This window comes from Nuphar pumila, chromosome 4 (assembly GCF_984573655.1).
Source record: "Nuphar pumila chromosome 4, dmNupPumi1.hap1.1, whole genome shotgun sequence".
NCBI lineage: Eukaryota > Viridiplantae > Streptophyta > Magnoliopsida > Nymphaeales > Nymphaeaceae > Nuphar > Nuphar pumila.
Genome location: NC_143252.1, coordinates 39,759,815 through 39,772,556, shown reverse-complemented (window position 1 = coordinate 39,772,556; position 12,742 = coordinate 39,759,815).

The following is a 12,742-nucleotide window of genomic DNA, read 5'->3' as shown; positions in this document are numbered from 1 at the left end:
GTGCCTTGAGCTGGTCATATGATCAGTGGCGCCAGAGTCTATTACCCATTAGACTGCTTTAGTACCTACTGAAAGGAGAGAATTACCTGGATTAGCCGTAGGTTCGATTGATTGTTTGGAGGCGATTCCAGCAGTACCCAATTTTGTCCACTCGAGGAGAAGTTGGGTCAAGCGCTCCACAGTGAGGGGCATCTCGGTGGAGGATTCCTCCTTGTCGAGGCTTGCACTAGATCTAGGTCGTTCATTGTTGCGTTCGGGTCTGGGATATTCAGGCTTCCCATTCAGCTTCCAGCAGTGATCACGGTTGTGATCGTCCTTCTTGCAGTAGGTGCATGATAGTTTTCTGCTTTTGAATCGAGACTTTTCTGCTGGGTTCTCCTCGGGAGCAGGCTTGTTAGCTTTGGCTGCTAAGGCAGATTTTTCCTGTGTCTCTGGCTGGTTGGGTCTACTAGGATTCATGACATGGCATCGCGTTCCCTCCCGCATGATGGTGGAGAGGACGCTGTTAAGGGATGGCAACTCAGTGCCCATCAGAATCTGAGCATGTATGCTCTCATAGTCATCTCCAAGACCAGTCAGCATAAGGAATATCTTCTCTTGCTCTCGAAGGTGCAAGAGGCTCCTAACATCGAGGTTTAACGGAGTGTAGGAGTCCAGTTCATCCCACATGCCCTTCATAATGCCAAGGTATTCACTTACCGATTTTGTGCCCTTCTTTAGTTCGTGAAGCTCTTGCATGAGTTGATACCTCTGGGCAATTTGGTTTTGTTGCCCGTATATCTCGCTGGCCGCTTTCGAGATTGACTCGGTGGTGTCGAGAAAGAGGAACCCTTCGACAATTCGAGGTTCCATGGAGTTAAGAAGCCATGCCATGACTAGGTGGTTCGAAGACTCCCACTCCTCAAACATCGGGTCTGACTGATTGGGCATAGGCTTCTTCCCGTTAACATAGGCCAGCTTCCCTTTGCCACTTAGGAATAAGGTGGCCGACTTCGACCATGGTAGATAGTTAGTCCCGTTTAGGGGGACTGTGGTGATTTTCAGACTTGGGTTGGTTTGTTACCGGATGACCATCTTATGGGCGGTGACGGAGTTGTTGTTGCTGGGTTCGTTGGTTAAAGTCATGACGAAGGGAATGAATAACAGGCGAGGGAGCGAGATGGGATCCTATGAAGGCTCTGATACCATGTTGAATCGAAGAGAGGAGGGAAAGAAGAATGAAGAGGACACCAGAGTTAACGTGGTTCGGCCAGCACAAGGGCCTACGTCCACAACGCCTTTTCACACATATCTTCTTATCTCTCAGCATACAACTTATAGAAGGAGCAAGGGATAAAAACGCAGCCTGAGGGGATAAAGCAAATGAATGCCCGCCGAGAGAGAGACGCGTGAGATATCCCAAGATACCGCAGACGGTTGGATGGAGAGAGCGCCAGAAAGATAAGGCTTGGCAGTTCCAACAGTTTCCCATGTTGCCATGTAAATACTCATTATCGTGGTTTCTCAGTGTGTTGGATGAAATTACTTGTATTTTCTTTAATTTTATGCTTTAGTAAATGATCATTTTTTTTATTTTTCTTGCTTTTGGTAGAATAATTCATAGGAGCAGCATAACTTAGTTGTTTATCAGCCAATCAGGCAACCGATTTTTATCACATTTGCAGGGTTAGATTTGCAAAAGTACTGAAAATACCTACTTCGCACTTTGGTTCTCATATTTTCAGTTCTCATATTCTAGTGACCCTTATTTTGAATATCATGATTTGTTACCATGAATTTTTTAGTTCTTTTTTTCTACTATTTAATCATAAGCATGCCAATGTTATTCACATATATATTTTTCAAGAAAACAAGATTTCAATTCACAAGAGTTTTCTTCTTGCTAAGAACATCTCATTAATAAGAACTTAACCTTTTATCTATGTACAAGAACACGCTATCCTGGCCACATGTCCCTAGTGACACGACACAAACATCCTATGACACGTTGGCACAACTTAGAGACGTACAAATGTTATAATTTTAATATTTGTAGTAATTTTTTATAATATTTGAAAATTTTATACTAAAATATCAAAAAAATATTTTTTATTGATTGAACACAAAAAAATATGTTTCCTAGGATCCTGATTTTTCAAAAAAACTTTGGAAGTTGTCATCCGTTGTACCTTATCTTTGTGACATTAGCCTTATGCAGAGATGGTGATGAAGGCGAACGATAGGCTGTTCAAATTAGTATCTGTTACAATATTTTAGGCTTTGTAATTATAACTTAAGGTAATTGAGTTTGAATCTAAAAGAAAGCCGTAAAATTGACATCATTCAAATAAATATATAAATTGTTAAACAAATAAATAAAAAAAAAATTTATGACAGGAACCCTTGCTAAAGCGAGGAAAATCCCGAGGGGGTCCCCACGGCCGCGCTGCCCTACGTGGCCCACCTCTGAAAGCTACACACACCCGAAATAAATAAATAAGAATTCTTAGCACCCAATACAGCCTACCCCTTGAACTCGTTTTAAAAGGATAGGATTGGGCGTAATAAGCTTTCGATATTCAACAACTCCTAATCCAAATGCACCAATAAGATTGGGTTACTGTGGTCCATATTCAACACTAACCAATGGCCACAAGATCCAGATTAGGATGCCTGAAAAATCCTTTGTTGGCATATACTATGATCCAATTTTCCATACTGATGTGGTCCAGCATAGAGCAAAGTCATTTTCGATGATTGTAAATCTTACACACCTGGCCATTTTTCATACATTGTAAACATTTTGAGCATGAACTTTTTCATTGTTCTTGATCAAATCTGGGTGAGATTAATATGGGTCACACAAGTTCTTTGTACCAGCTCCCTGTGGGCCGGTAACGGGTAAGCCCACGGAGTTTTATGCTGCTAGGACAGTGATCGTAAGTACTCGGATCTTGGAGGTGGTTTCTCCATGTAAATATATATATATATATATATATATATATATATATATATATAAAGTTCATTGTACCAGCTTGAATTTTTTAAGCTTGTATCTCTTTAGCTATGTCACATGTATACGAATACAGACACGGGAAAGATGCAGATTCGACAAGCAAAGATGTGATTTTAAGAAAAGTAGGACATCAAGGTAAATTTTTTTCATAAAGCCTAATATTTTAATAGGTGCGATATATAAAGATGTATTGATTAACAATAAAAGTATAGACATTTAAATTTATTAAAACATAATTAAAATACTAAAACATGTAGAGGCCTAATCCAAACTTGTGAAATAGCTGCTTAACTTCCTAAAGCAGATAGGTGGTTAATTATGCATTTACTTTTGTTTTTTACATAAATGTTAATTAGATATATTCATACCACAACGGGGATTGCCTGTGTGGCCAGGAGGGTGGTTGTGAGGGTGAAGAGATGAAGGCGGACCAAACCGGGATTTTCTTCACTTCTACAAGGGTTCCTCGTCATTAAAAAAAAGGCATTGGATATATTCATAGCTAGCCAAGATTAGGTTAAGTTACACATTATCATATCCTTTTATTTCATACATTTATATTTCCTATAAAATAAGTTCTTCCTACACCCTTCCTTTTTAGTTAATGAAAATGCCATGAGATGCCAAAAGAGACATAGGCATAATAGAATCCCAGGTCAGGCGTTGGGTTGCAAAGAGAGAAAATACGGTCAGATTTTGATCAGAAAACTTCCCCTGTGAGATTCAACTCAAATCGTGGTTTATAACTCAAAGAAACCGCACCCAGCTGTGGAGACATAGTTGTCATCTGGGTGGCATAAAACTCCGAGGCTAGGACTCATGCCCCAAGGCCTATGCTGAGTGTTGGCTTATGCAAGAAGGTAGCACTCACGGGAATCGAACCCCGACTGCCCATATGACAGCAGAAAACAAAACCAACAATTCTTGTTTCTTCTTGGAAGCAGTACTTTGTTTAACCAAGGTTACGTGTAACCTTTTTATGATAAATTTTATCCCTACGTACACATATGCCTTGCACTTCATATCAAGTGATTTCGATGTGAAAACATGACCTTTTTTTTTTCTTTAGCCGTGAAACTGTAAATCACAATCACAATACTTTCTCAAGGTTAATGGAACAGAAAATGTACAAATTATGAACTGCACCTATTTTGCTTTGAATCTTATGAAAGTTGGTCACAAGGTTACAAGGGCTTAGCTTGTCTGGTAGGAGCAGCTAGTTCCAGTCACCTCGTGTTGGGACATTGCCGGTTCAAACCCAATGGTATAATTGTATAACCGGTGAGGATCTGCCTAACCCCAACTTGCCTTTCAAAAAAAAAATGTTAGCCACATTAAGGCCAGGCCCACCCTGACCCAAAAACCCCTCAATAGGATGGAGTTAGGTTCAAAGGTGAGAGAAGGATCAGGATGGCAGTGCCCACCCTAATATTTTATGTGCTCCCCGCCCCGTCTTTCTCTCTCTCTTTCACCCACACACAACCCAAGAATCTCCCTAATAGCGGTGCTTGTTAGGGGTGGTAAACGAGCTCAGCCCGGCTCATAAGTTCGTCACAAGCCAAGCTGAGCTCTCTTCATGTACAGATCACAAACTGGCTTGTTAAAAAAAAGGTTTTTAAGTGTTTTTAAAGCTTGATAATATATAAAACATATGTATATATATATATATATATATATATATATATATATATATATATATATATATATATATATATATATATATATATATATATATATATATATATATATATATATAATATGCATTTCATGTATATATGTATATATATAACATATGCATAAATATAATAGAGATGCTTGTCTCGTTTTTCAGCCTTAGGGTTTTTGCCCACGCTAGTTTAGATTTCTGGCTCTGCCCCTAGTTAGTCCCAAGCATGGGTAAAGGGCTAGGTAGGACTGGCATAAAGGGTGCTACGCAACTTTAGCCACATCCTATAAATAATGAGCACTAAGAGAAGACCCCATCACAATAGACCTAAAAACACAAGCTTTACAATTAAGCAATCAATGGCCTTGCATTTTAGGTACGTGGCCATTGACTAATATTTGAATTCAGAACGTTAATTACCACCATGTTCATCAGAAACTCTATCCTTTACTCGTGTGGAAGAAATTTTCTCAAGACCTGTAAAGTGTAGACAAACGGTAATGCATTTGCCTTTCATTTTTCATTTTTTGAATGAAAGGAAAAGCAACAGGAAACAGACAAATTTAAGAGGGAAATTGTCATACGCCAAGCCATTGCAGATGTCATTGCCATCAATGTCTTACAGATGAGCTTTAGTGCTGACAAGCCTAGTTAATGCTTTAAATTAAATTTTTAATATTGTTTTAATGATTTTTAACACGTGCCACGCTCTGAATAACACAAAATATTTTCTAATTTTTTTTTTAGCCAATTCAGAATGATTCACTTGAGAATTGGTATTGGCTGATTCACCTGAATGGTTGGTCAAATGATTCAGGGCCGATGATTGACAACATTGGTTGAAACTCATTATGTGCAAGATGTTTCAACTCAATCTGACACCCTAAATGTGATCTACATGTTTTGATTTTTTTTAAGGCAAGTTAGGCTTAGGCAGACTCCCACCAGTAATACAACTATACCATTGGGTTTTGAACCTGAAACATCCCTACACAAGGTGATATGCACCAGCTGCTCCTACCAGACAAGCGAAGGCCCTGACGGGCCTTTGGATCATGTTTTTGAATATATATATTAAGCCAAAAAATTACAGCTGTTGAATTGTTGATTGGCTGAAAAAACCTGTAGGACCAGTGATTCAAGGGCCGATCTCACTAAATAAAGTACATGGATCACATCTACACTGTCAGATTGAGTCAAAACAACAACCAAATTATCTCTATATATAATTATTTAAAAAAAATATGAGTATTGGGGGCATGAAGTAAGGTGTCCGGAAATAAATTATGTCATTGTGCTTGTCTATTACCTCATTTTGTCTTTAGTGGCGTGCTGATCTTCCATTCACAAAATCTCTACTGGAATTTCTTTACTGCTTTTTGGATGGTCCCCTTGAATCATTTGTGTTCTTGTAATCGATTGGCTTTTCTCATAAGTCGAGCTCCCATTACCCTCTCCACCCATTTGGTTAAGTAATTGTAGTTCATGCCATAGAGATAATACCAAGCTCCAAAGCGTCAAGAATATTGCGTTGTTTCATGGGATTCTCATTTGTCGAAACAACCCATGTGTTGTATGAAAATGGGAATTTTCAAGGATGGGTTCATGTGGGAAATGCATATTTCATAAGAAAAAGAATATTTAATAGGAAAATGCAGTTGCATGTATCCGGGGGCGGGGATGGCAGTGGACCGGGGACAAGGTCTCCACCCCCGCCCTGTTTCAAAATCCAAACCTCCATCCCCGTCTCCATCCCCGCACGGGGATGGATATTAACCTCCACCCCCGCCTCCATCCCCGTTTCATGTCCTCCATCCCGAGTTCAAACGGGGGCGAGGCAGGACGGGGCCTGATCATTTCCCCTTAATTTATAGTCATCACTTGAAGGATTGGGGACGGGGCAGGGTGGGGCTAGATGGGGATTGGGACAGGGACAGGGACGGGGCAGGGAAAAGCGTAAGTCTATCCCCACCTCCATCCCCGCACGAGGATAGATTTTAACCTTCATCTCCTCCTCCATCCCCGTTTCATGCCCTTCATCCCCGGTCCAAACGGGGCGAGGTGGGGCAAAGCCCCGTTGTCCCCCGGTCCACTACCATCCCTATCCAAGGGAAAGAGATTTTATATTAAAATTTTGAGCTTTGTGCATTTCACATGAAGCACATTTTGTAGGGTTAATGTTAGCCACAATCGATTGTATTTACATTCAACTTAGCCATCACTATTTTTTATTTATTTTCTCTCACATTTAACACCATAGATGTGAGTTGCATGTTTGTATTTGCGGGAACCTGATCTATATACAAGTTTTTTCGTTGATCTAAAAATCAATGGTTGTGAATGCATCTATTTTTTTTACTCATAAAAGCCTTTTTTTGTTCAAAAAACATGATCCAAGGGTTGATTCATACTAAATCGAGAATGTTGAACACATCTATGAGGTTAGATTGAGTCAATACACCTTGTGTCATCAGATCCCAAATATATAATCTCACTTTGCACATCATGAATAAAAAAACAGGCCTTTAGGTGTGTTTGGATTCAAAGAATTCAGTGGAAATGAGATCCTACTTGACTAAATTCTTTCTCGTGGCTCAAAAATAGCCAAAGGATCATGCAAAATTCAGTGGAATTGGAATTCTATTATACTAAATTCCACCTTGTTGTAAAAAATGGTCAAAGGGTCCAGGTTAATTTAGACTCAGTTTGAGAACTGCCAATCAGAAGCAGTAGGAGAGGAGTTGTGGAAATACTCAGCCTCAAAGTCTCCTAGAAGGGAGGTAGTTATAGGAAGTGAGGGAACTGGCACGTACGATATTTGCCAACGCCAACTCTTCATTTCAGCATTGTACATGTAAAGAAAAGCATTGATACTAACACTACAGTATAGCCTTCATATGAACATATTTTTATATTTACACAGAGAAACCACCCACAGGATCAAAGACCTAGCTGTGCTGGCTTTTCCTTCCATACTTAAGGTCGTTGTCCTAGCAGTGTAAAACTCAATGAGCATAGGCCCTTACTGTCAGACCCTCAATAAAGCGGCATAGCAATGGGGCTGAGGCACAACTGCAGTAGGTCGCGCGGTAACACTCTCGGGCACTTGCGCAAGTGAGTTGGGAGGGCGCAAAACGTGGCATGCAGAACACATATATGGCATTTTGTCAAGGCATGCGGCGAGGAGGTGCCCGCATTCGCCAAGGGGTGCGACCAAAAGCGATTGACAACGTGTGATGAGGAGGTGCCCGCGTTCGCCAAGGGGTGCGACCAAAAGCGGTTGAAGGCTTAGTGCCATAGCTGCAAGAGAGGTGTAGTAACTGAAAGGATACTGACCCAAAGAGGTGTAAGGATGGCGTCAGTTGATGCTTGGGGTCACGACCCTTATACACTATAAATATGTAAGGTCTGACATTGCGACGGGAAGCAAGTCAAACTCGAGAAATTGTATTCTATGTGAGAGTTATACAAGAGTGGGTGTTGCTGGTTATTCCCTGGGGTCCCTTACCTTTGGCTTGTCTCAAAGAAAGTCTTCTGCGAAATAAATGTTGAACGAGGTCACGGTGATTCTTGTAACGGCACAAGGTGAATTTCAAAGGCGAAATTTGACCTTGTGACAATTGGTATCAGAGACAGGTTCTCATTGCCATGTCGAGTAAGACAGCGAAAATGATAAGAATCTTAGAGGAGCGATTGGATGATGTCGTCTCTGATCACACTGCATTGGGCATTCGTTTGACGATTTTGAAGACCCGAACAACTGAAATTGATGTCTAGATGAAGTCCTGAGAAGAGAAATCTGAGGAGTCTCACGAAAAGACTCCATCTCTGACCATAGTTCAGAACGACGTCAAGTCCATGGGGGAGGAAGTAGGGCTTCTAAAATTGGCTCTACTCAGCAATTCGGCAGACACTGAGATGAGGAAGATCATGGTGCTGGAACCCAAGGCATTGATGGGTGTGCGCAATGCCAAAGAGTTGTCGTGGGATATGGACCACTACTTCAAGAGCATCAAAACACCGAATGCTGAGAAGGTTGCTATCACTAGTATGTTACCTAACTGAGGATGTCAAACTCTGGTGGCATACCCGGTCAGGGGATACTAGCCGTCCAACCATATCCTCATGGGAGGACCATGTCCGGGAGATGAATGAGCAATTTTTGCCGAGCAACACGACATGGGTAGCAAAGAACGCTCTGAGAAACTTGAAGTAGATTGGTTCTGTCCAGGAATATGTCAAGCAATTCTCTTCGCTCATGCTTGGCATCAAGAACATGTCTGATGAGGACAAACTCTTCAACTTTATGTCTGGGCTGCAGGGATGGGCTTAGACTGGATTGAGGAGACAAGGAGTGAAAGATCTCCAGACGGCAGTAGCGACGGTTGATGCACTCATCGACTACAAGGCGGCATCGTGTGGCTAGAATGACCAAGATGCCAAGGGCAAGTCCAATGAGAAGGGCAAAGGTAAGGGAACATCTGAAAAGAGGCTCAAAGAAGATGGTGGATCCAAAAAGACAGATAAGGGCGGGAAGAAGGCTTTCGTCTGCTACATCTATGAAGGGCCTCACCTTGCCCGGAACTGCCTAAAGAAAGAGAAACTAAATGCTCTGGTGGGCGAGGAAGGACCCACAGAGCAAGCTCGTGTGAATCCACTCTAACTTCTCAATACATTGAGAAAGGAGACTGTGCAGAATGAGCTAATCTATGTGGAGGCAAAGATCAATGGGAGACCAGTAAAGGCCATGGTTGATACCGAGGCGACCCATAACTTCATCTTCGTGGAAGAGGTGAAGGCTCTCGGCTTATCGTTATCCAATGATGGAAGCCGAGTGAAGGCAATTAACATTGAAGCATTGTTGATCGATCGGAGGCATTGCCCATGTCCAACTACAAGTTGGGGAATGGATTAGTGAATGCAGTCTGATGGCGATGCAACTGGATGACTTCTAGGTTATCTTGGAGATAAAATTTTTGGCAAGGAATGCGATCATCGTCATGCCGCATCTAAAGAGTATCCTCATCACAGGGACAGAGATGCCTTGTCTCGTTCGGGGCTTGGAAGAGAACCTAATTGTGGGCTTGGTGTCGACTCTACAACTTAGGGATGGAGTCTGGAAAGGGCTTCCTAGCTACCTATATAGTGACACTGATAGAAGACGATGGATCAGGTAGTGCAGAGCAACTAGAAGAGGTGGTCGGCATTCTGCGGAACTATGCGGATGTGATGTTGGATGAGTTGTCAAAGAAGCTTCCTAAAAAGTGAGATATTGACCACTCGATTGATCTGGTTCCAAAGGCACTTCCACCAGCCCAGATGCCTTACAAGATGCCTCCTCCACATTTGGCTGAGTTGCGATGACAACTCGATCAGTTGCTAGATTCTGGATTTTTAAGGCCAAGCAAGGCACCGTATGGGGCGCCTGTGTTGTTCCAGAAGAAGCAAGATGGATCACTTCAGATGTGTGTTGATTAGCGTGCTCTCAACAAGGTGACCATAAAAAACAAGTTTCTGGTGCCCAACATTGAAGATTTATTTGATCGCTTGGGGAAGGCACGATACTTCTCAAAGATGGACCTGCGATCGAGATATTATCAAGTCAGGATAGCCGAAGGTGATGAACCAAAGACCACATGTGTGACTCGGCATGGGTCTTTTGAGTTCCTTGTAATGCCCTTCGGGCTAACAAATGCTCCTGCAACTTTTTGCACTCTAATGAATAATGTCTTTCGAGAGTACCTCGATGTATTCATGGTGGTGTATTTTGATGACATTGTGGTCTATAGTCAGTCTCTTGATGAACATAAGAAACACTTGCAAATGGTTTTGACCAAACTGCTGGAGAATGAATTCTATCTCAAGCGAGAGAAATGTGAGTTTGCAAGGAAGGAAATCCACTTGCTTGGACACATTATCGGAGAAGGCACAGTGAAGATGGATCTAGGAAAGATTCAGGTCATTATGGACTAGCCAGAACCAAAGAAGGTCTCAGAATTATGATCGTTCATTGGTCTTACAAACTATTCTCGCAAATTCGTGAAGAGCTACTTTAAAAAGACGGTGGCGCTTACAAAGTTGCTCAGAAAAGACAAGATCTGGGATTGGTCTGTTGAATGTTTGGAGGCATTCACCAAGTTGAAGAGGGTGGTAACGTCAAAACCCATCCTTCATCTGTCGGATTTTGGAAAGGCTTTTGAAGTCCACACTGATGCATCAGACTTTGCAATAGGAGGGGTGTTGGTCCAGGAGAGACACCCAATTGCCTTTGAAAGTCGGAAACTCAATGATACAGAGAGGAGGTACTCTGTTCATGAGAAAGAGATGATGGTGGTGGTACATTGCCTACAAACATGAAGGCACTACTTGTTGGGCTCCAAGTTCATCGTCCGGACGGACAATGTTGCTACAAGTTGCTTTGCGACTCAGAAGAAGTTGACGCCTAAACAAGTCAGATGGCAAGATTTCTTGGCAGAGTTCAACTTTGAGTTGCAGTATAAGTTAGTGAAGAAAAACTTGATCGTTGATGCCTTAAGCCGTAAGGAGGAACCTAAGGTGGTTGTCACTTCAATTACTCAAGTATCTGAAGATATCTTGCAAAGTTTAAAGGAAGAAACTCAGAAGAATCCAGTCACTATCCGCTTGCTGAAACAAGTGGAGGAGGGTATGACAAGGCGGTTCTGGATAGAGGATGGTGTTCTCTCTGCTAAAGGATGGCGGTTCTATGTGCCTAACAGTGGTGGCTTGCAAAGGCAGTTACTAAAGGAGGCGCATGACACCCCTTGGGCAAGGCATCTCGGACAGGAGCGCCTGATGGCTCTCCTATCATCTGGTTATTACTGGCCGAGGATGGAAGATGACATTGACTTATATGTCAGAACTTGTCTTGTATGCCAGCAAGACAAGACGGAGAGGAAAAAAGTTGCTAGGTTGCTGGAACCCCTACTAACGCCGACCATACCCTGGGAGAGTATGTCGATGGATTTCATCTATAGATTACCCAAGGTGGAAGGGTTTACATCTATTATGGTTGTGGTGGACAGGTTTTCAAAGTATGCAACGTTCATTCCTGCTACAAAGAAATGCACAACGGAGATTACTGCACAATTGTTCCTGAAACATATTGTGAAGTACTGGGGATTGCCACTGAACATTTTGAGTGATCATGCTGCATGATTCACAAAAAAGAAATGGACGACCTTGTTTGAGATGATGGGCTCCACACTCAACTTCTCGACAAGCAATCATCCACAAACAGATGGTCAGACGAAACACATTAATGCCTTGTTGGAGGAATATCTTAGGCATTATGTGTTGGCCAACCAACAAAATTGGGTGGATTTGTTGCACATTGCTCAATGCAACAGACCTCAATGACTGGTCAAAGTCCCTTCGAGTTGGCAACTGGACAACAACCCTTCACTTCTCATGAAGTAGTGAAGCAGAAGAATCAGGGTCACTGTCTTGCGGCATACTGGTTCGCAAGAACGCGACATAAGAGGACAGAGAAGGCGCAAGATTGCTTGGCAAAGGCCAAGAGGCAGATGAAAAAGTGGGCAGAGGAGAGGCGTCGACCACTTGAGTTCCAAGTTGGGAAAAGAATATTGCTGAAACTCACACCCTAGATTTAAAAAAATATCCTAAGGAAGACGGCTCACAAAGGACTCATTTCTCGGTATGATGGGCCTTTCAGGATAACCAAGCGGATTGGCCGCTCGACTTACAAGCTAGAACTTCCAAAGAGGATCAAGATACATCCAGTGTTCAATGTTAGTTTTTTCAAGGAGTACCATGAAGACTCGAAGGAACCCTCGCGGATGGTGCCACAACGTGCTCTACCAAACATACAAATATAGTTTCAGAAGCAAGCTGAGTTCATCATGGACAAAAGAGTGGAGGGCCAAAGCAAGAAGAACCGGAGGACCTACTTCCTAGTCAAATGAAAATGACTCTTGATAGAGGAAGCAACTTCGGAGAAGAACACTACTCTATGAAAGTTTGAGGATTTGATCCAGGCCTACCTAAAGAAGATCAACCCAACGAGGATGTCGAATTCATCTGGTGGGGAAGGCTTGTTAGAC